Source organism: Geotrypetes seraphini, chromosome 1, assembly GCF_902459505.1.
Source record: "Geotrypetes seraphini chromosome 1, aGeoSer1.1, whole genome shotgun sequence".
NCBI classification, from domain to species: domain Eukaryota; kingdom Metazoa; phylum Chordata; class Amphibia; order Gymnophiona; family Dermophiidae; genus Geotrypetes; species Geotrypetes seraphini.
This window is the reverse complement of record NC_047084.1, coordinates 352,677,717-352,701,691: the sequence shown is the minus strand read 5'-3', so window position 1 is coordinate 352,701,691 and position 23,975 is coordinate 352,677,717. Positions and strand designations below refer to the sequence as shown.

At 42.2% G+C, this 23,975-nt stretch overlaps 1 protein-coding gene across 23 annotated transcripts in view; it reads right to left on the bottom strand.

The window, feature by feature from the left end:
• The window catches only part of CCDC158 (coiled-coil domain containing 158), a 1,147,529-nt gene that overhangs the window by 643,841 nt on the left and 479,713 nt on the right, over positions 1–23,975 (bottom strand). The gene's annotated exons all lie outside the window — the stretch shown is intronic.

Here is a 23,975-nt window from a genome sequence, read left to right as displayed (position 1 = left end):
TGAGTCTTTCATGATAGAGCATTCTTGTCAAATTTAAATTGTAGGTTCACTAATAAAACTCCAACATTATTTGGGTTGAGTATTATTAACTTATTAATTTGGCACATATTGCATTCAATTTAAAAGTGATCTATACTAAACTAAACTAAACTAAACCTTAGGTTTGTATACCGCATCATCTCAACATTCGCAGAGCTCTATACAATCATAAAATCTTAATAACCAATATAGTTTAGAGTTCTTGTGCTTTCAGGTGGACTTCCTGGGACACCAGGCCGCACAGTGGTATAAATTGATATCTGGATTTATGAACAAAAAACCAAAAACTGGTCTTAGGGACATTTGGAACATTGAGATTAAGCATCAAATTACTGCGTCTCAATGGCCACGAATTTGATCTTGGAGGATGAGTTGTACAATGTTAGCATCTATGAGACAAACTTATTTTTTTCTGTTGCACCAAGCTTTCTGGACCCCTGTTCGTTTACAAAAGTTAGATAGCTCTAAGTCAACTAAATGTTGACATTGTCATCTCAAAGCAGGGACTTTAGATCATTTATTATTCTACTGTCCATTCATTTTGGCTTTTTGGAGATCGATTTGGGCCAAATAAATTGTTAGAAAATCCTGTGGCTTTATCCTATGATACTATTTTATTTGGAATATCAATGAGGAAGAAAAGTCAAATTTCTGCAAAGAATAATAAGCTATTACTTATTATGACAGGAGTTTCTATTCAGCAGATTACATTTAATTGGAAAAACTGGAATAGATTAAATTACAGTTTTTGGTGGAATTCACTGTGTCATATGTATAAGATGGAAAGAACATTAGCATTGCAGAAAGGAAATTTTAATAACTTTCAGGAGGTTTGGAGACATTAATAGAGTATTGTAATGAATAAAATATCATTTTTCCCCAGTTGGTATAATTGTACAGGGATGGGGGGTGGGAGGAAGTTTAATTATATATTGAAGGGTTGGATTAATAGAAAATAATATATATATGTAATCACATGTGTAATAATAGGGTTGGGAAGGAGGGATTTATTTTTATTTTTAATTGTGAAATTAATGATGATAGATAATCAAGTGATATTATGTAAGTTTCATCAACTGTTATTTTCTGACACACTTGTTGTAAGATGAAAACATGAATAAAGAATATAAAAAAGCAGTATTTCCTAGTCCCAATGCAAGTAGGTGAACAAATAAAATGCTATGGTTTACAGCAGGGGTGTCCAACCTTTTGGCTTCACTGGGCCGCATTGGTCGAAAAAAATGTTTCTGGGGCTGCACAAAGTGCAAACTCTGCAGCAAGACAGTGGAGGGAACCGGCAAGACGGTAAACACCAGGGGGCAGCAGAGGAAAACACTGCATCGTCCTTGACCGGGGCCACACAAAATACTTCACTGGGCCGCAAGCGGCCCTTGGGCCAGAGGTTGGACACCCCTGGTTTACAGTCTCAAACAAGTGAGAAATCAAGCAAGATCAACAATATTATCACTAAAGGCCTAAGATCCAGGTTTGCTAACTACATTGTCTGCACATAGGAAAGCAGTGCACCCAGCAATTGAACTTGCAGTGATTAAAACCAAAACAAAACAGATAGTAAAATCATTTATTCATAGCAATAGCTGATCATATGTACAGAGTAAGAGATGAGAAGGAGAAAGGTTGGAAAAGGCCATAGAAGGTAGGTCCCACTTACAGGATCACTTTCTGCAATTCCAAAATATTATTTTCTTTTATATGTCCCTACTTCTCTAAAGCAACACAAGAATTGCTCTATTTTGTCCCTATAGGTCCCCTCTCTATACAGTATATATCTCTGTCTGCCACATTGGTTCTCATTTCTTCAACAAAAGATATCAAATCAGCAATGGTTTCTTGGCTTTTCCCGAGTTTCTCTCCTTAGCTGTAAGCTCATCAGTAGTTTTGGAGAGCAGTTAAATGTGATATTCAGCACTTAGCCCACTATGGTGAACCGCATAAAGATAGGAGTGACTTTTATGCGGTCTTATTTATAAGGTTTCCTTGGCTGGTTAATATAATACAGTGTCTTAATTATTGCAATTTTCTGCAAGGAATCTATACTGCTTACAAAAAGATTTAGAACAAGTTTTTAAGTTACATTGGTTTATAAAGGAGGGGTGAAGGGTAAGAAAGTGACTATAATGAAAATAAGTACCATATTTTCGCTCCATAAGACGCACCCTAGATTTAGAAGAGGAAAACAAGAAAAAAAATATCATTCTGAACCAAATTGTGTATTAATATATACCAGGCTCTGCATCCAGCCCCCCTCACTCCCTGCCAGGCTCTGCACCCAGCTCCCTGCCCTACTAGGCTATGCTGGACCAAAAGGAGATGCAGCTAATCAAACCCTAATGCAGGGGCTGCCCACACTTTTTTGTAATATAAAGCAGTTATTGTACCTCTTCTCAAGTCTGGCCAAACTAGTCTTTAGAGGAGGGACACAATCCTATGTCTGGAGAAGAACCTTAAAGTAGCTCTGCTTTCTGAAAATACTTCTCAATTATTTTAGACCTGGCTATAAGCGATATGACTCACTACTAAGCGATATAACCCACTACAAAGCAAAGTCAGGAGCTCCTTCATACCAGCTCTGAAAAGCGGCGATCACTGTGGATCCGGTTCATGGGCTCCTTGCTCCTCCTCAGGTGCTCGAGCAGACTCCACTGTTTCAGTACAGGGACAAACTCGTTAGAACCCCATTACCGCTGCCTGGAGATTCCTGGCTCCCAGCACCCAGGAAGATGCAGGGTTTGACAGAGAAGCACGTGAGCCGAAAGGGAAGGCTTCCCACCCCCAACGCTCCTCACTGCCCAGAGCATCCTCCACTGGTCGCTGTAGGAAGGCGGCAGCCACCATTTATGTTTTATTAATATTTGATATACCACTTAAGCACATTACAGATCTAAGCGGTTACAATTAAAATACAGATACTTAAAACTTACCTACCTGTCCCAATTATTAAGTAGTGAAGATATTACAAAATTCAATAATAAAAAATATTAATTCTAAATAATTTTAAAATATAATAAAAATAACTTTAAAAAGGGGGGAAAAAAGAAATAGAATAAAATTAATCACCACCATCGGGCCGCAGCACCGACAAAATGGCAAAAGAACAAGATGAATGTTAAAGGGGCGTGGCTTGAGAGTGCGCGAGAATGGACGGGTAAGGCAGAGGCTCCGTATTAACAGACATTATTGACATAAAATACGAAAATAAAAATTTTAATTAAAGTATAAAACGAAGAAATAAACAACGAGATGGCTTCAGGAAAACAGAGTAAATCCGATTTGGTGGCTTCAAATACCGGCAGTGTCAAGAGATCTAAGCCGGAACCGGCGACACCGTCGAAATGTCTGTTGTCAAGGGAAAAAAACGACATCGATTTATGGAAAGAACTACAAGAAATAAAAGATATTCTTTTGAAAAATGCTAAAAAACTGGATGGTATACAAGAGGAAGTAACAACTTTAAATAAAAGAACCGAAGTGCTGGAAATTAAAACAACAAAATTAGAAATGCGAATGGACAGTTTTGAAAATGAAAGAAGGCAATATAAACTGGACAGAGATAAAATCTTTACACTCACCAGGGAGGTGGAGGACTGCCAGAATCTCATGAGGCGGAGTAACCTGAGACTTTTGGGCGTACCAGAAGGGGTGGAGAAAAACAACCCTGTCTCATTCGTTGAAAACTTTTTGATGAAAGTCCTGCCTCTCAAATCTAAATACCCGATAGAAATTGAGCGTGCACATCGCATACCAATGAGAAGACCTGATACTTTAACAGGTCCTCGCCCCATAATATTCAAGTTGCTAAGGCACCAACAAGTTTTAGAGGTGTTACGAATGGCTAAAGAGCATGCAAATTTAAAATGTCAGGATGCCAAAGTACACATTGTTCCTGACTTTGCTAAAACAACGGCAGATAAAAGGAAAACATTTTTGGACATGAGGCCGAAACTGAGAGACATCGGAGCTAGATTCGGGCTGATATATCCTGCGATTATGAAAATAACTATTGACAATAAAACTATGAGCTTTGATGAGCGTATGAAGTTGGAAATGTATCTAAATCAAAGGGAACAGCCGATGTCAGTTTAATTGAACTTATTCCCTTCATGAAAATGATTCTCTTTCATTGTCTTTGATTTTATTTGATTATTCATCCTTGATTTAATTGAGAATCTTTATATTGACAGTTTGACTATGTTTTATTTGAATGGTAATGATAACGGTGCAATGGAACACTGAAGCAGCTGACAGTTTATTTCTCTGAGAACCTTTAATATCTTGTTCTTAAAAAAATGGCTGTTAAGCGAAAATTATTTTCATATCCTTTATATATCTTATAAAGATATTATTAGAAAACTTTATTTATAAAGATAAGATACTAATGTGGAAAAAAAATGAATGAAAATACATTAGTAATATTTAATTTATATTTATGGGTCTATTATAAGTCTAATTCTTTAACAAATATATTTGAGATTGACATCATCTTTTATTATTATACTGAAAATGGAAGTCCTCTATTTTGGTTTTTATTTTGATTTCCATATTTTAAAAAATTCACATTTACTATATGAGAACGTATATATGATTATTACAGACATTAGTGTTTATAATTGAGGTCTGTATAGAGCTTTATTTGCTTTACTTAGTCTTGTATGTGCAGTTTCAGGTTGTATCAGTCTATATTAAGGGTGGGAGAGGGAGGGTTGGGATGGGGTATAAGGGAATATGAGAATTGGGATAGAGATGTTATGGAGTGGGTTACAGATGAAAATGGTGTTTTTTTCATTTCAAGTGATTTCAGGCTTTGGTTTAGTTATAATAAATGGAAGAGATTTTGTAAAAATTATTTGGTTTGATGGAGATTAAAATCTTTTCACTCAATGTTAATGGCCTTAATCACCCAGTAAAGAGAAAAAAAATGTTAGCATTTTTAAAGAGGCAACAGGCTGATGTGTACTATATTCAAGAGACACATTTGTCAGTGGTTGAATCCAGAAAGCTAGAAGATAATTGGGTGAAATACTGTTTTTTCACTCCTGCAATAGGGAAAAAGGCTGGAGTGGCTATATTAGTGAGCAAAAAATGTTTAGCTTTATTTAAAATGATAGATTTTGATCCTTTAGGGAGATGGATACAAGTGGAAATGAGAATGGGAAATAATACTTTGACTTTACTAAATATATATGCCCCGAATTCGAATCAAAATGATTTTTTTACTAATATACAAAAATTAATACTCCCACTGGCTGCTTCTAATTTAATAGTAGCTGGAGATTTTAATGCTGTTATGGATCCTTTTTTGGATAAAAAAAAACCAAGCAAAAATATAAAATCATTAGGGTTAGATAATTTGGTGAAAACTTGTAATTTGAAAGATATATGGCATATTCTTCATTTTAATGATCAGGAATTCTCTTTTTGCTCACCAGTTCATAAATCTTTTTCAAGAATTGATTACATATTGGTATCAAATTCCATAGTGCAACAAGTGACACAAGCTTCCATTGATCCAATTATTTTGTCTGATCATGGAGGAGTGTGGATTACACTTACACTAGATAATAATGAATATAATAGATCATTATGGAGGTTTGATAATGCATTGGTTTCGGATTCAATTTTCTTTTGAAGAAATTAAGTTAAAAATTTTGGAATTTTTCCAAATAAATACTTCAGCAGATATTAATGCGGAAATTTTATGGGATGCATTTAAAGGGTAATATTATTTCTTATTCTGCATATATTAAAAAACAATTTATTAAACAATTTTCAGATTTGGAAAAAGAAATTAAATTACTGGAATCCAAACTAATAGATGAGTGGAATCATGAAAATTTGCAAAATTTATTAAAGGCTAAAGGTAAATATAACAAAATTTCTTCAAAAATGGCAAGGAAAGATTTGTTTTCTTTGCAAACCTTATATTATGGAAAATCTAATAAGGCAGGAAATTTACTTGCAAATTATCTTAAAGCAAAAAAGAGAAGAATAAAAATAATTGCAATAAAAGATGAGAAAGGAAATATGCATAATCAAACTAGTAGTATTTTAAATCAATTTTTGGCTTTTTACAAAGAGTTGTATTCTTCCGAGTCTTCTGATGATAAAGTTCAAAAAGGTATGGAATTTTTAAATCTTCTTGAGGGTCCAAAACTTCCTGATCATATAAAAAGAAGTTTAGAAGAACCTATATCATTAAAAGAATTAGAAACAGCATTGAAGTCTCTTAGAGTTGGATCCGCTCCAGGTGGGGATGGTTTTACTGTGGAATTCTATAAAACATTTCAAAATTCTTTATTACCCTATTTACTAAATTTATATCAGTTTCAACTTAATAAAGGTTGTATTAAAAGTACTATGGCAGAATCTGTGGTGATTGTTTTGCCAAAGCCAAATAAAGACCCCACTATGGTTTCAAATTACAGGCCAATATCATTAATTAATGTGGATGGAAAATTATTGGCTAAGGCTCTGGCATTAAGATTGGCAAAGGCTCTCCCTTACATAATTGATGTACATCAAACGGGTTTCTTTGCTAACAAACATTCTTCTAACAATACAAGACTGACATTTCATACTTTAAATTTAACTAAAATGATGAATGAACCAGCTTTTGCTCTTTCATTAGATGCAGAAAAAGCTTTTGATAGGGTATAATGGTCATTCATGTTTCAGGCTTTGGATTGGTTTGGTATAGGTCCTGGTTTTATTCAAATAATTAAAACTTTGTATAGCTCCCCTATGGCAAGACTATATATTAATAATAATAATTTATCTGAAAGTTTTAAATTACATAGAGGAGTTAGACAAGGATGTCCATTATCTCCTTTGCTGTTTGATATTGTTTTAGAACCCTTATTGATAGCTATTAATCAGACAAAGGGGATACAGGGTATTCCCCTGAAAGAATGGGAATACAAATTATCTGCTTATGCGGATGATATTTTATTATATTTGCGCAATCCAGGTTCAACTATACCATGTTTGTTAGAATTGATTGAAAGGTTTGGAATGTTTTCAGGATATAAAATTAATTGGAATAAATCTGAAACTCTTTCGCTTAATGTGCATTGCATAAAATTTATGTTTGATTCATTTCCTTTTGTTTGGAAAGAGGATGGATTAAAATATTTAGGAATTTGGATTAAAAATTCAATAGAGGATACAATAAAAGAAAATGAAAATTTTTTATTAAAAAAGGTTTCGGAATTATGTGAACAATGGAATCCGTTACATACATCTTGGTGGAGGAGAGTTCAAACCATAAAAATGATGATATTGCCTGTGGTTTGCTATCAAATGTGTATGATTCCGGTATTTTTTCAGAACTCTTTTTATAAAAAATTGAATGCAATAATTATTAAGTTTGTTTGGCTTGGCAAAACACCTAGAATTGCTTTGGTATCTTTACAGAAATCAATTAAGGAGGGTGGGGTAAATTTCCCAAATTTCTATAGGTATCATCAGGCCTATATTTTACGTCAAGGTATGTATTGGGTCCTCCCAGATCTCATTGAATACACTCCAGATTGGTTATACTTGGAATGGCGACTCCTGTCTCCTTTACATCTTTGTCACATTCTCAGTATCAAGATGCCCAGATTGTATAAAGAAAATAAACTTTTATTAGATACATGGAAAACTCTGAGGTATGTAAGTAATTTAACTGAAATTCCTATTAGTAAATCGACAAATCAATCTATATGGCTAAACTCCAAGATTCAAATTGGCGGAACTAAGATTGTCTGGAGGCATTGGTTAAATGCAGGAATACGAACTTTAAATGATGTTATTTCAAATGGAAAAATGCTTGAGTTTACACAATTGCAAAATAAATTTGGACTGAATAAATCACAATTTTATAAATGGTTTCAATTGAAGCAGGCCATTCAGGCAGGGTTCCCTGAATGGAAAACTTTAAATTCTCAATACAGCATGGAATTTTTATGCTTCCAGGCAGATTTTCTGGGTCACCAGGCCGCACAGTGGTATAAAGTTATTAGTGAATTGGTTAATAAAAAACCTAAAAATGGTCTTAGGGATATTTGGAGCATTGAGATTAAGCATCAAATTTTGGCATCTCAATGGCCACAAATTTGGTCTTGGAGAATAAGATGTACACTGTCAGCATCTATGAGACAAACTTGGTTTTTTCTTTTGCATAGAGCATTTTGGACCCCTGTTAGATTACAAAAATTAAATAGTTCATTGTCTAATAGATGCTGGCATTGTAAGCTTGATGTAGGGACTTTGGATCATCTTTTATTTTTCTGTCCCTATATATTAGCCTTTTGGAATTCGATCTGGGATCAAATAAATTTTTTATTAGATAATCCTGTAGCATTAACTTATGATACTGTGATATTTGGCATATCTATGAGGAAAAAGAGTCAGATATCGGCAAGAAATAACAAACTTTTATTGATTATGACAGGAGTTGCCATGCAACATATTACTGCAAATTGGAAAGATCACACTAGACTTAATTTTAATTTCTGATGGAATTCACTATGTCACATATATAGAATGGAACGTTCAATAGCAATACAAAATGGAAATTATAAAAGGTTTAATGAAATATGGGGGCCATTGACATTGTTTTGTAATGAATAAACACCATTTTCTTAACATTATTTATGATTGGAGGGGAAAGGGGAGGGTTTATATAAATGAAAGAAAATGTAAAAAAAAATAAATATGACAAAGATTGATTTAATTAAATAATTGTATGGATAGGGAGGGGGGGGAGAAGGGTTTAGATATGTATACATTTGTTATTATCTTGATAGATTTATCAAGTGATGTTAGTAAATCTATGTATTACTTATATTGTACACTTGTTGAAAGTTTAAAAATGAATAAAGAATTTAAAAAAAAAAAAAGATGAATGTTAAAAAAATAAATAAATCAATAAATCAATAAAACAAAACAGGTGAGACCAAAAACCAAAATAATAAAAACAAACCTTAAGTCCAGTCTGAGATCTGCTCAGTGCAAGACATCTGTGCAGGAGTCAGTCAGCAGGAAGCCGAAACTGCTCACAACAGAGACAGCCACAGACATCCAGCGAACACAGTACAGCAGGCCAAAGACAGCGGCAGAGAAGTAAGGAGGCAGACTATCGCCGGAGATTCCAGCAATGAAGACTCCACCCATCAGGAAACAGTGCCCAACCACCGCCAACCGAGCACAGCATCCAATGGCACAGCTGCCGCCAGTATGTAAGGGAGCTGAAGTGAAGCCATCTGCGGGGAAGTGGCACAGCATCCATCCAACGACAAGACCAGGCCCCAAAGAGAGGAAGCCGCCAGTGCAGCCCTCGGGCATGGCGCAGTCTCGTTGACAGTGCAACTGAGCCACGCTGAAGTTGGATCCCTGTCGCCCTCAACAGAGAAGTCGAGGAGGCCTAATCCAGAGCCATTTGCCAATGTGTCCAACACTCTCCACCTGACCACTGACTCCAGGGACTCCGCCCTCAAACCCCAGCTCCCCGCCGTCGCTCAATGCGCAGCTCCGAACGCTGACCCAGGAGCCAGCACCTACCGGGCTGCCAATCCACCCTGTTGCCTTCCCCGCAAGCCGCTAACACAGGCCAGGCGGCCATGGCCCCGCCCAACACACCAGCAGCATAGTCAGGTCTGCACGCAGCATGCAACGCCTATCTAATCCACCCCAGAAGACAGCCTGGGCCGCAATTACCACAGAGGCATGACGAGCCACACTTCTGGCAGCCGCCCCCAAACGTATCATAAAACACGGGCCAACGACCTATGGAAGCAAGCTGATACACACAGCCAAAGCCGAAAGCCGCCTTGGAAGATAAGGAACAGGTATCTGGGGGTTTTTTTGTGGTATTCGCTACATAAGACACACCCTTATTTTCCCCCACTTTTTTGGGGGAAAAAAGTGCGTCTTATGAAGTGAAAAATACGGTATGTCTTTAGTTTCTTCCAGAATTCTAGATAGTTGATGGGTTGTCTTAGGTTTATTGGCAGTTTGCTCCATACAAGAGGTCCTTGGTATTCAAAGGTAGTTTCAAATATCTTCTTTCACCGTACTTGAGGAGATAGGAAGGATACTTTGAAGCGCTACGAAGTATGTGAGTTAGAAGCATAGAAACATGATGGCAGATAAAGGCCAAATGGCTCATCTAGTCTGCCCAAAGTGACAAACCCAAGTCCATTTCGGGTCTTGTCTTTATCAAACCTGAATCCGTCCCGGGTTTTGTCCCAGAAATGAAAAGGAAACACACTGAGCCCAGTTGTAGGAGAGCTAATCAGGTGGAATGCCCATTTACAGAGTTAGCTGACTACTGCTCAGATAGTGAGATGGAGTCAAAGAAGGCATGGCAGGAAAAGGATAGGCAAGAAAGCTGTATCCAGTTCAAACCTGTTCCTGCCACTGCTAGAGGTTTGCTACCTTTTGAACAGCCTTTGCCGGTTAGAACTAGGGCTAGAAAGAATCCTGCCTGTAAGCATAGGGAGCAGGCTAGTATGTGGAAGGCCCTTCCCCCACCCAGTCTGAGGGGGAGTGGTTCTCCACAGGATAAAACGAGTCTCTTCAGAACAGGAAGAGGAAGGAGGCACACAGAAGGGAAGCAGCCAGGAGAGAGACAACCAGCAGGGGAGGATAAGTTCCTCTCTAATAGTGCTGCCTGATTCAGGAAAAAAAATTTCGATTCGATTCAGCCTATTGAATCGATTTTTCAATTCAATTCTATTTTCCTGCCCAATTGGGTGTTTTTTTCAAATATCCTGGTGGGTTCATTTTATAGCTTTTTCACCCCTTTGGCTTCTCCTAACCACACTGGCGCCGTGGTGTAACCAAAATAAACAAACAAAAAAGACTTTTCCTCTGTTAAATCCTAGCTTACGTTTGCGGTCTAACACCAGCTCTGGCAGGATACACGTTTCAAATCTGACATATTGTAATCACAAAACAGAAAATAAAATTAGTTTTTCTACCGTTTGTTGTCTGGTCATTGTTTAAATCTTGTTGGTCCTAGGCTCTGGTTGTCTTCTGATAACTTGCTTGCCAGGGTCTCCTTCTTTCTTCTTTCTCCGTGCTAACCATCCATCTTCCATCTCTGTCCTCCCCTTCCGTTTCCCTTCCTTTTCCGAAGGTCTGGCATCTTTCCTTTTTTTTGTCTCCATCCAAAGATCCACCTTTTCTCAACTACCTTTTCATCCAGCATCTCTCCCTTTTTCCCTACCACCCCAGGGTCCCCCATATCTCCCTTTCTGTTCCTTTCATCCCTAAATCCCATTGTCCACCATCTCTCATCCTCTCCTCTGGTTTAAACCCATTATTTCTTCCCCCCAAAGTCCGGTATATGCACCCCCCTCCCCTTCTCTCCCTCCCTCCGTGTACTTCTACAGCAGGGCCCCCCCCTCCCCTGAATGTCTGCACCCTCCTGAAGGCCTGCATGCCCCCCTGAAGGCCTACACCCCACCTCTGAAGGCCTGCCTATCCCTTCTGAAGGCTTGTACCCCCCTGGAAGGTTGTACCCCCCCAAAGGCCTGTACCACCCTGAAAGGTTGCACCCCCCAAAGAACTGTACCCCCCTAGAAGGTTGCATCCCCCCAAAGGCCTGTACCTCCCCTGGAAGATTGCACCCCCAAAGGCCTGTACCTCCCCTGGAAGGTTGTACCCCCCAAAGGCCTGTACCCCCCCTAGAAGGTTGTACCCCCCAAAGACCTGTACTCCCTGGAAGGTTGCACCCCCCCCCAAAGGCCTGTACCCCCCCTGGAAGGTTGCACCCCCCCAAATGCCTGCACCCCCCCTGAAAGGTTGCACCCCCAAAAGGCCTATACCCCCCTGGAAGGTTGCACCCCTCGAAGGCCTGTACCCCCCTGGAAGGTTGCACCCCCAAAGGCCTGTACCTCTCGACGGCCTGTACCCCCTCTGGAAGGCTGCAACCCCACCCAAAGGCCTGTAACCCCCTGGAAGGTTTCACCCCCCCAAAGGCCTGTACCCCCCCTGGAAGGTTTCATCCCCCCAAAGGCCTTTACCCCCTGACGTCAAAGAAGGGGCGGGATCGCGGCAGAGAGAAGACAACTCGGACGATGTATGGCAGCTTACAAAGATCGCTAGAGCCAGTGATCTTCTTCTGCAGGGCAGGCTGCTGAATTTAGGTAAACTGATGTGGGGAAGCCGGACAGACACTAGCGGGGAAGCCACTTCCCGACTGACCCTCCTCACTCGCCCTCTAAAGCAGGAGCGGCAGGCCAGCAAGAGGCAGCGCTGCTGCTCCTGCTTTAGGGGCGAGGGGGGAGGGTCAGACAATGAATCGGGAGGCCGATTTTTTTGGCGTGGTAAATCGATTTGAATCAATTCACCCGAAGTGAATCAGTGAATCGATTTGAATCGTGAATCGGGCAGCACTACTCACTAGAATCTTTACTTTTGAATGAGCCTTCTCTATACCCACCTTAATATTAAACTGTACCATGCAGTAATCACTAGATGCCAGATGATCACCCATTGTAACATCAGAAACACTTTCCCCGTTTGTAAGCACCAAGTCCAGTATGACCCCATCCCGTGTGGATTCCATTACCAACTGCTGGAACAGTTCTCCTTGTAGAGAATCCAGGATCGCCTTACTTTTAGAAGACCCCACAATAGGGATACCCCAATCAACAACTGGCATGTTAAAGTCATCTATTAGTAAAACCTCCCCTTTTTTAGATATATTCTGAATGTCTACAATTAAATCTCTGTCTACTTCCATCTATGAAAGGGGCCTGTATATCACACCAATGTAAATATATTTACCTTTTCCTCTTTCCAAATTGATCCACAGTGCCTCTTCCTTGCCCTGTAGATCCTGCAATTGTGTGGCTTTAATATGATCTTTAATATATAATGCTACTCCCTCCTCCTTTTCTTCCTACCCTGCCTTTCCTGAACAGATTATAGCCCAGTATAACTACACCCTAGTCACGGTTCTCCGTGAACCATGTTTCTGTGATTGCCATTATATCCAACTCATCTTCTTCTATCACAGCTTCTAGATCCAAAATCTTGTTTCCCATACTTCGAGCATTATATATACGGCTTTCCAGACATTGCCTCCTTTTCCCCTATGTGTAGAAGCATTCAGTGATTTACTTACCTGAGGGCTTATACTCACCCAGGGGCTTTGATCACCCTGCCCCATCACTTCTAGATTAAAACCCTCTTCAGCAGATTAGCCAGCCTGCCGCCAAAGACACTTCTTCCCTTCTTTGATAGATGTATACCATCTCTGCTCAGCAGCCCTTGGCTAATCATCCCATGGTCCAGGAAGTCAAAACACTCTCGACAACATCATCCGCACAGCCACTCATTCATCTCCAGGATGAGTGCTTCTCTGACCTGGTCCTTACCCTCGACAGGGAGGATGGACGAGAATACCACCTGCACACCTACTGCTTCAATTCTCTCCCAGAGCCAAAAAGTCACTTTTGATACGTTCTGCACAGAGTAAGAAGCTATAACCTGAGCAGCCGCTTTGGTGACACAATGTTTCCCAGCCATATTGTGGCTGCAGAAGTACTTACACCTGGAAGAACAAAAGAAAGAACAGAAAAATCCCACCAAAGCAACACCCTGTTACTGGTTGGCTGAATAGCCAAAAAAGCTCTGTCTTGGGTACGCGGGAGGGACTCAACCTCAAGGGTCACCTGTGGAGTCTGATCTCTAAGAAAGTCCTCAGAGTTCAGTCTCAAACTAAGAGGCTGAAACCAGACAGATGTCTCTCCTCAAGGAGCACTTTTCAGTTAGGAAGGGAGGATAAACACCCCCAATGAAGTATAGCATGCTTGGCCTGACTTTAGAGTTTTCCAGGCCTCTCTCCCACTTACTACTACTCCCCCAAAGTCTCAAAGTAATCCTAAACAAATCCAAAGAAGCCTTTTAGTCAACAGCTCTCTCCTCAAGCAAATATATGAAAATTATATATGCAGTTCACAGGTTGCTGTGAAAACTATCTTGGGTGTGGATCTATTATATCTTCTAAGATGTTTGCAAATGATGCTCTCACTATTCTGATTTTTTCCTGAAAGTGGTATGCTTGGTTGTCTGTGTCTGGCTGTTTTGTTTCTGGTTCTTCTGTTATGTGTTTTGTAGAGATCAGTGAGTTATAAATTCTGAAGAGACATTTGAATGAATTTTTAGATTGGGTAATCAGGTTTTCGTAGTATGTCATTTTCATTTCCATTATTAGTCATTTGTATTGTGTTATTTTTTTTCTCTAGTTAATGTAGAGTTCTAGACTTTGTTCTTTTCTCTAGATTCTTTCTGCTCTTCTTACTATTGTCCTCATGACCTTTAACTTTTCTATGAACCATGGATTATTTTGTCATTTTAGTTTTCTTGTTTTTATTGGCACAATCCTGAATATTCACACTTAACCAACCAAGTGCTGACTCTGTCCATGGAATGCCCCCAAATAGCCAGTTTTGAGTTGGATGCTTACTGTCTACATGTCCTCACTAGGCACACAGCTAACCCAGTTAGGGATAAAACTATTTAGTTATGCAGATGATTTTACGATCATCATCCCATTCGTTAATTCTATCTCTGAAACTATTCCTAAAGCTTCAGAAGCCATAAACGTGATGGAGCACTGAATGACAACCTTTAGGCTCAAACTTAATTCAGAAAAGACAACTTTCTTCATTGCTTCGCCACATCCGCTTGACACCAAATCACCACTATGTATCAATAATCTTAATTACCCTATCCAACCTACCATAAAGATACTAGGTGTAACTTTGGATCAGTGCCTAACCATGAGAGACCAGGTGGACTCCTTGATCAGAAAGGGATTTTTCACTCTCTGGAAACTCAGATCCATTAAAGCTTATTTCGATACAGCGGCATTCAGAACCCTAGTCCAATCCCTCGTACTGAGTCTACTTGACTACTGTAACATCGCCTATTTAGCAATTTCCCAAAAGAACATGCAGCGTTTACAATTGATGCAAAATGCAGCAGTCAAAATGATCTTTGGGCTGAGGAAGTTTGACTACGTGACACCCTACTACCGGCAGCTGCATTGGCTGCCAATGGAGGCGCGCGTAAAGTCTAAATTTGCCTGCTTCTGCTTCAAAGCACTACATGGACTTGCCCCTAAATATATAACTGACCTTTTCGTCTTCTCAGCCAACAGACACAAGAGAAGCTCACATTCCAACTTCGATTCCCCCCCAGTGAGAGGTTGTAAACTGAAAAAACACCATGAACATCTTCTCTCGCACCAGACCTAGAACAATTACTTTCGCCCACTACTTATGAGGAATTTAGGAAACATCTGAAAATACACCTGTTCCTAAAGTATCTAGACAACTGATCCTCTCTTCTCTCTCCCCTCTATAGCGATTAACTTGTTCTATTGATCACTCTCTCCTCAAAAATGGATTTCCTGTCCTATTAACCCTCTTTCTTCCTCCCCTCTTAAAGTCAATCAATTTGTACCTTTGCTTAATCTTTGTAAACCGCATAGAACTTCACGGTATTGCGGTATATAAACTGTTATTATTATTACCGTATTTGCTCAAATATAAACCGATTCAAATATAAACCTAGGTGACCTTTTTCCTCCCAAAAATGAGGAAAAAATGTTGACTTGAATATAAACCGGGATTAGAAATTTGGGTGATCCTGGTGAGAAAGTCTATAAAGATTAGATAGACATCCTTGCCATAATTTAACATAATTTTTTTTTAATTTAAAATATTTTTAGTAGTACAAAACCACACAACATTTACAACAGCAGCAGTTTAAACAGTTTCTCTGATTTTAGGTTTTTGCTCCCACATCCCCTAGTAGCTTGAGAAGCCTTTGAGAAAAATGTATGTTTGGGGATTGCCCATGAAGATTCCCTAGTGGCTACATGAACTTGAAGGTAAGAGGCAGTAACATACTGTAGAACAGGAAGGTATAAACAGAAAAATAAAACCCTTATCCAGTCCACCCATCCATACTAACTGTTCAGCTCCATAATCCCCACCTTGCCCTCAATTTATTAAGCAAGCACAGCAACACTTGCAGCAACCCCCACCCACTCTCTTTCATGAATGCCCCCCCCCCAACCAGCCATTGAGAACTTGATACATCAACCCAGTCTCCCTGAGCTGGGACAATGGGCTAGATTCACAAAGCAAACCGATCGTGTACCAATCGGTTTACGACCCCTTTACTATCAAATTTCCCTCCGGCCTGATTCACTTACCTCTCCTGCGATCCGCTTTGAATCCGTATATGCAAATTAGGTGAAACGCATGCAAAGTAGGCTGGGACACGATTCACAACACCAAATTTCAGATCCGACTGGGCTGGCCGATCACCTGAAGAAGCGACTGCTGGGGACCAGTCGAAAACATATTTCTGACTGGAAGCCCTGCTCTCTGCCCTGCAATCTCTCCTGCCTGCTTGTCCCGAATGCCGCCCTGTTCTGCCTCGATCTTCCCCGAATCTCTCCTGCCACATCGCTATTCTCCTGTCCTTCCCCGAAGCTCACTTGCCTTTCCCTGCCCTGCAAGTCCGTGGTTTTAACCCATGGGTTTAAAGCGGGTTAAAACCACGGGCTCGGAGGACTAAAACTAACAAAAAAAAGTTTTTAAGTTAAAAAAAAAGGTTGCATCTCGGATGGGCATGCACATCTACAGATGGTCTGCATATGTGCGCGGATCGCACAACAGCAATCCGTGCAAGTAGATGGGGCGTTCCTCCGATCGCCCCCATCTGCATATTTTTTGTTCCTTAATTCGTTGGACCTGCCCGGATCAAGCCTGATTGGACAGGTTAGTGAATCTGGGCTAATGTACGTAGTTGGGGAGGATGAAGGGTGAGAAAGAGTGTAAACACAGAGATAAAAGGGAGTTCAGTAGAAAGGAGAAGAGGTGGCAGCCCTAGCAGGAGTGAATTGAGTGTGGAGCAGCCTGGAGAACTAGTGGCCTCCATGTCCTTCTAAGAAAAAGACCCCCCCCCCCAGCTGGCATTGTGCTTACTATTGAAGACAGCAGCTACTACTGCTGCTGCTGTCTCTAACACAGAAAAAAGCTGTTGCTGCAACCACTGAATCTAATACAGGCACCACTATCCTTCATGGACATCCCCCTCAGCCAGCATTACGCTTATGTAATGTAATGTAATTTATTTCTTATATACCGCTACATCCGTTAGGTTCTAAGCGGTTTACAGAAAATATACATTAAGATTAGAAATAAGAAAGGTACTTGAAAAATTCCCTTATGATTGAAGAAAGCTGCTGCTGCTGCTCCCGATGCCAAGAAAAGCTTTTGTTGCAGCCACCAAACCTGAAGTAAGCAGCTGCTTCCAACACTGTATGGTGATCTGGTGCAGGGCTTTGAGTATCTGTGCAAGCTCAAGGCTTCCCGGCTTCCGTTTTCTCTGAGAATCTCGGAAAGGGCGGGAGCTGGCAGGCCTCGAGCATGCGCAGATACTCAAAGCCTCGGACCGGATCACCATACAGGGTTGGCGGCAGCTGCTTTCTTCAGGTTCAGTGGCTGCAGCAACAGCTTTCCTGGTGTCAGGAGCAGCAGCTTTCTTCAATCGAAAGGGTAATGTCAGCTGAGGGGGTTGTCAATGAAGAATGGTGGTGCCTGTATTAATTGGGGGTGGGGACTCGCAAATAGATGGGAGGAGACTCACAAATGGAGGGGAGGGGCTCACAAATGGAAGCCTACAGCCCATAAACTAAGACCCCCATATCGGTATATATTCAAATATATACGATAATATATAGTGGGTGCCATGTGTTTCAATGTTTAGAATTTTAAGTGTGTGTATGGGTGCATGCATGTATGTGTGTAAAAATAACCCTGACAGCTATTTTGAGTCTTTAAGTTGTTCAAACTCCAGGGCATAGATTAATTGAATTCTAAAGTTGCATTACAAATAGCCTATCTATTCATACTATAGGTGGAAACATTTTTGTGATCCAATGCTTTAATGATCACAACAGAGCTTAAAATTAGAGAATGAAGCTGGGAAAATTTTGTCCCCGCCCCGTCCCTGTGGACTCTATCCCCTATCACAAGTCCAGCACTAATACTAGCCTTGTGCAAGTCATGCACTTAAAGACCACCAGAGCTGGTCAGTGCAGCACTGAAGCCCATGTCAGAATTAAACTGCTACCCTGAGTCAGAGTTAGAGCCAGGGACTAAACAGGATCCTGTGCCAGCTAAGAATAGAATGCCTGATAAACAGCAATTGAATCCATGTAATGAAAAAAAAAAAAAAAAACCCCACCTAGGAAACAAGGACTTGACCCTTTAAGCTCTAACTTAATGAAATTGTTGGCTAAGTAAGGGAAGAGCTCAAGAGAGCTGAGTTTCAGCCTTCCCCCATGCACAGTTGGACGTGACTCCTGCACACAGAGGCAGGCTCAAGACTAGGAGCTTGATTCAGGCCTAGATTCTCAATACTTTAATGCCGCCACTAAACTGTTTTCTGGCAGTTTAGCCTGTATGCAGTTTAGCAACGGATTATCATAAGGGATTATATCTCCCTCTTTAACAAGGAACATTGAAATGAGCCTGCCAGTGGATTCTTAAAAAATGCTGAGCCACTTTTAAAAAGCGGTGTTGACTTTTGGCGGCTAAAAAAAGCAACTAGTCCAGGGGTGCCGGTCAGTAGTCAAGACTACTGCTGCCCGATTCAAATTGATTTGTTAAAAGAAAAAACTGAACTCACCATTTTGTCAGCCAACTTAGAGACCCATTTGGCCTTTCCCTCTGCCGCCGGAGTCCTTCATCTAAGGTAACTTGGTTGGAACACGCGCGGACGAGAGGTGGCAAGACAGATGTCAGCCGAGAGAGGGAACGAGGGAAAGTGGTGGACCGGACAGAGCAAGTGCTGAGCTTTGTAGAAATGCCGGGCCCACCAGCCTTCCCCCATCGTCAATTTTGACATCAGAGAGGAAGTTCCGAGCCAGCCAATCTCTACCTGGCTGGCCCAGAACTTCCTCTCCAACGTCAGAGTTGACATCGGGGGACGGCTGGTGGGTCCAACGCTTCTGCAGTCGCTGCTGGCCTGTTACGGTGTTGGGGAAGCAGGGAGAACTCAATGGCAGTGGATTGGGGGCCTGTTCCCCGGTGGCGGTGGCTTGTGGGGTGGGGCAGGGAGAAAGAAAGAAAGGGGGGACAGGGAGAAAATAAGAAAGAAAGAAAGGGAGGACAGAGAGCAAGAAAGAAAAAATAAAAGAAAGGGGGAACAGGGAGACAGAAAGAAAGGAAGAATGAATGAAAGAAAGAGTACAGGGAGACAAAGACAGAAAGAAAGAAAGGGGGGGCAGGGAGGCAGGGTGAATTGGATCAAACAGGGTGAATCGGATCCAAATTTTTTTCCTGAATCGGGCAGCACTAATCAAGACTGCTAGAAACCTTGGGCCAATCAGAGCCTCAGGCCCCTCCCCAGATGCATCGTGAAGGGGCCTAAGGCTTTGATTGACCCGGATGCCTAAGCCCCTCCTATGGCCTAGGGGCCTTATACAACCCAGGCCAATCAGAGCTTCAGGCTCCTCCCCAGTGCATCCCAAGATGCACCAAGGAGGGGAATTCCCTTACTTGATGCAGGCAGCTGGCAGGAGCAGGTCCGTGTCCCTCCCGCTCTTCATCTTTGAGGTAAAGGGGGAGGGGGTGGCAGGGGAGTGCAGGGGGCGGCGGCGGAGTGCAGGGGGCAGCAGGGGGTTTACTTGCCAGCGGGAGAGAGAGGGCATCTCTCCCGCTATGGGAGGGGGGTTGGGTTAGTGTTGGGTTAGGTTTTAGTGCAGCGGGAGAGAATGGGCATCTCGCTGTAGGGGGTGTCGGTTCAGTCGCGGTATGTTTTTGTATGGGGGTTTTTTTTAACGGTGGCATTGACAGCAGCATTTTTTAACGTCGATTGGCTGGCACAGAAGATTGGCTGGCCCAGCAATTGGCTGGCCCATAAGGTCCTCTCCGACGTCAGAATTGACGTCGGATGGCGAGAGTTGGTCGGCCCCACGGGGAAGAAAAGCAGGAAGGGAGAACTCGGCGCTGGCTTGTTCCCAGTGGCAGCGGCAGCCTATTCCGTGGCGGCAGCCTATTCTCCGATGGGTGGCCAGTTGTGCACCACCTTGGGGCGTGCACCCGGGGCGGACCGCCACCCCCCCCCGCCCCCACTTGGTACGCCACTGTGAATTAGAGAGTTGCGTGGGGACAGAAATCCCACCCGTTCCCGCCAAAATCCCACCCGTCCCCATGAGGAATTCCACCTGTCCCCACCCATCCCAGCGAGGAATCCCCTCTGTGACTCTGTCCCCGCCCGTCCCTATAAACTTCAGAAATAGTTATTTCATTTAATTATGCTAGTGAATTAAAGGCTCTGGTAGAGACCCATTTACAAATAAGCAAAGAGACTTTATTAATTTGGAAACATTGATTGGGAAGAATACATGCTTTGTAAATGGGTTTTTACCAGAGCCTCTAATGTAAATATAAAATATAAATACTCAGCTGATGAGAACCCCCAAGCTGTCAGCTGAGGACTTCCTTTGCAGTTGGCTGGGGGTCACTTTTGCCAAGCTTGGCAGGCAGCAGTAGCATCCCTGAGTCACAGATGCTGGCACCTCAGTGGCTCATGGATGCTGCCAGTGACTGCTGTGCTTGGTGGAGGGGAGTTCTGGCCGTCTCTAGAGGAGGTCCTCTGCTGGCGGTGCTTGGGGATCCCTACCAGTCACAGCAAGGGTCAGCAAGTACTTCAACACTGTAGAAATAAAACCAGAAATGCATTTCCTTTTTTTTAACACAATACAAAGAAATTTGCTATATACATTTCCCAAAGCTAACATATTTTAGTTAATAAATTCCAATTTTTACCTTTGTTGTCTGGAGACTTATTTTTCCATAAAGTTGGTCCCAGTTTCTTTTTTCCGCTTTCCCATCTTCTGTAAATTCTTCTGTTGCTGTCCATTGATTCCTCCTATCATGGTCCAGCATTTATCCCTTTCTCATCTTTCGTGCCTGCCCACCAGCCCCATGCTCAATATTTCTCCTTCTGTTCTATCACCCCTCTCCAGCACCATGCCACATCTCTCCCTCCATTCCCTTCACCACTATGTCCAACATTCCTCCCTCTTGCATCCCTTTCAATCTGTCCCACTGTTCCCTTTCCACCACATTTCTCACTCTCATCTTTCTCTTCCCTATGATCTGTACCTCACTACCTCCCAATGACCAAAAATTATTCTCTTTCTTCCATTCCCCGTGTGTACACAATCATTTCTCTGTCCCACTCACTTACACACCCACTTCTCCCTTTCTATTCCCTCCCCCACTTCAGCATTTCTTTCCCTCCCTTCCTCCATCCTCTCTTCCAAGTTCATGCTTTCTGTGTCCAAAAATGCACTCCCTCCCACCCCTTCATTCGAGTCCAGATAACAACAGGGGTTGGAGGCAGCCTGCAGCATGCCATATGTAAGCTGAACCGGAAGTCTTCCCCCGAAGTCAGAGCTAACGTCAGAGGGAATGCTTTACGTCAATCTGGCGGCAGCTGAGGTGTCAGGTGGGAGGGGGTAGATACTGGATGTAGGAGGTGAGAGGAGACAGACTGTAGATAGAAAGGGGGAGGGATCAGACACACTGGATGAAAAGGGAAGATAACAGGAAAGTTGGAATGCCTGGGGAGAGAGAAAAAGATGGATGGATGTAAAGAAAAGGAGAGGGGAGGAAGACATTGAATGGAAGGGAAGAGAGGGGAAGGATGCGGATGGAAGGGAAGAAAAAGAAAGATGGGGCAGACACTGAATAGAAGGGAGAGAAAGAGAAATGAAGCAGATGCTGAGCTGAAAGGGGGGAGAGAAAGATGGGCAGATGCTGGATGGAAGGGGAGAGAGAAGGGTGGATGATGGATGGGTGACAGAGGGGGCAGAAAGGAGGAAGAGGAGACAGATCAGATGCTGGGCAGAAGCAGGAGAGAGAGGGGCTGATACTGGATGGAAAGGAGAAAAAGAGAGAGAGAGGACAGATGCTGGATGGAAATGGAGGAGAGGGAAGATGCTGGAGAGAAAGAGACCTCAGGTCAGCATCAGAATGGCCGTGCAAGTCTACATGGGTCCAAATGGTGCCGAAAGTGGCTAGACACCCCCCAGTCCATTGTGCCTTCTAGAAGCCAGTATTGTGGTGCAGCCAGGTCCCTGCTCAGGTTTTCTCCCCTTAGAATGGGACAGACTCTGTGCTTTTGCCGGCAGAGTGGTAAACCAGCACTATGGCACAATCAAGCCCCCCACCCCTCCCCCCAAGTGTCCTCCACCCAGAACAAGACCGAATCTGGGTTCCCAGTGGCTGAGCGGTGAGCCGATGCCCTGATGCAGTCCGGCCTACTGAGGCATCCCCTACTGAGAATGGAACCAACTGCATTCCTGGCCTTTGTGTGAGGGAGGTCTGGTACCCCAAAGAAAGGGCCCAGGTGGCATCAAGGATCGACAACATGAAAAAGTAATCCTGGTTGCAGTCAGCATTGATGAGGCATCCATACTGTTTGGTGTAAGAAGACCATGTCCTGGAGTGTTTTTGCCTGTGCATGAAGGCGAGGAGACCTGCAGCCATAGCGCAAACAGCAGCAAACAGCTGAGAGCCTTGCTTGCTGATCCCGCCCTGCCATGACACCGGACCAATCAGCAAGCAAGATGTGTTGGGGGATGGTATGGAGGACAGAGGTCTGGGGTTGGTTTATCCCTGTAGCGCTCTCCTTGTATCATTCTTCTGTGGATGCCAGAGTGCTGTAGGATGTAGGCATCATGTCTATTCTGGGTATCTGGGACACGCATCCACTATCTTCCCCTGGATGTCACAGAAGAATTGTATATTCATTAATGGTATGCCTTTTTCCATAGGTGGCCTCATCTGCCCTAGAAGGAGGGGGGTCTTAGTGTGACATGTGACTGAGGGGAAGTGGGCTCTCCAGCCAAGACACTTAGATCAACGGAACAGCATTTGCTGACTACTCTAAAAATAATAGGTACCAGAAGATCTACAATTTTTTCAGTCATAGCACCCCAGCTTTGGAACAATTTACCAATCTATCTACGTGGAGAAACCTCATTAGAAAAATTTAAAAGCACATTAAAATACTACCTGTACAAAGACACATTTGAGTCATAGATAGGATAATTCATCTATCATTAATCCCAGGCTCAAATACCTAATTTTAACCAGACCTTGTGTATAGGTCACAACCTCCCCTATCCTCTTTTTAGGCTTAGCCATATTTTTAAACATTCTTCATTACCCTCCTGATGTTGTTTTTTCCTTAAATGTACTTTTATTTCCTTAAAGATTGCAGTTCACCCCTCTTCCCTTTTGTATCGCTAATTACTTGTGTACATACATTATATGTTTTGTGTACAAATTGTTTTATTTTGTCTCCCAATTTTAAATTGTCATACGCATTGAAGTATTTGATATTGCTTGTACAACAAACTTTTTTAATAAACTTGAAACTTGATGATGTAGAATTCACCTATGGTGTTCTGTAGGGCCTAGGTGCTGAGAAGGTGATGTAGTCTGGGGTATGTGTGAGGAAGATCTGGAGGAATTCGGTGAGGCAGTTGGAGATAGCAGGCTGGATGAGTCCTGTGTTGGCTGCTAGAACTGATTGGAAACTCTCAGTGCCCAAGAATGTGAGGGAAGCAATGACCTTGAGGTGGACAGGTATAGGTTTGTTCCTGCGGGTGCAGGCCTGGAGGAGGGGTTTGAGCTATTCACAAAGATCCTATACAGCTGTCCTGTCAAAGAGGTATCTCTCTATTGTGACCAGGCATGAGTACAACCTAAGTGTCCAATGGCCCTTGCCAAGGACACAAACCTAGACCGAGCAAATTTATAGTTGGTAGAACTGGGTACCCTGAAAGCATTGAAGCATTTAAGTTCTGATGAACAACCCCCAAA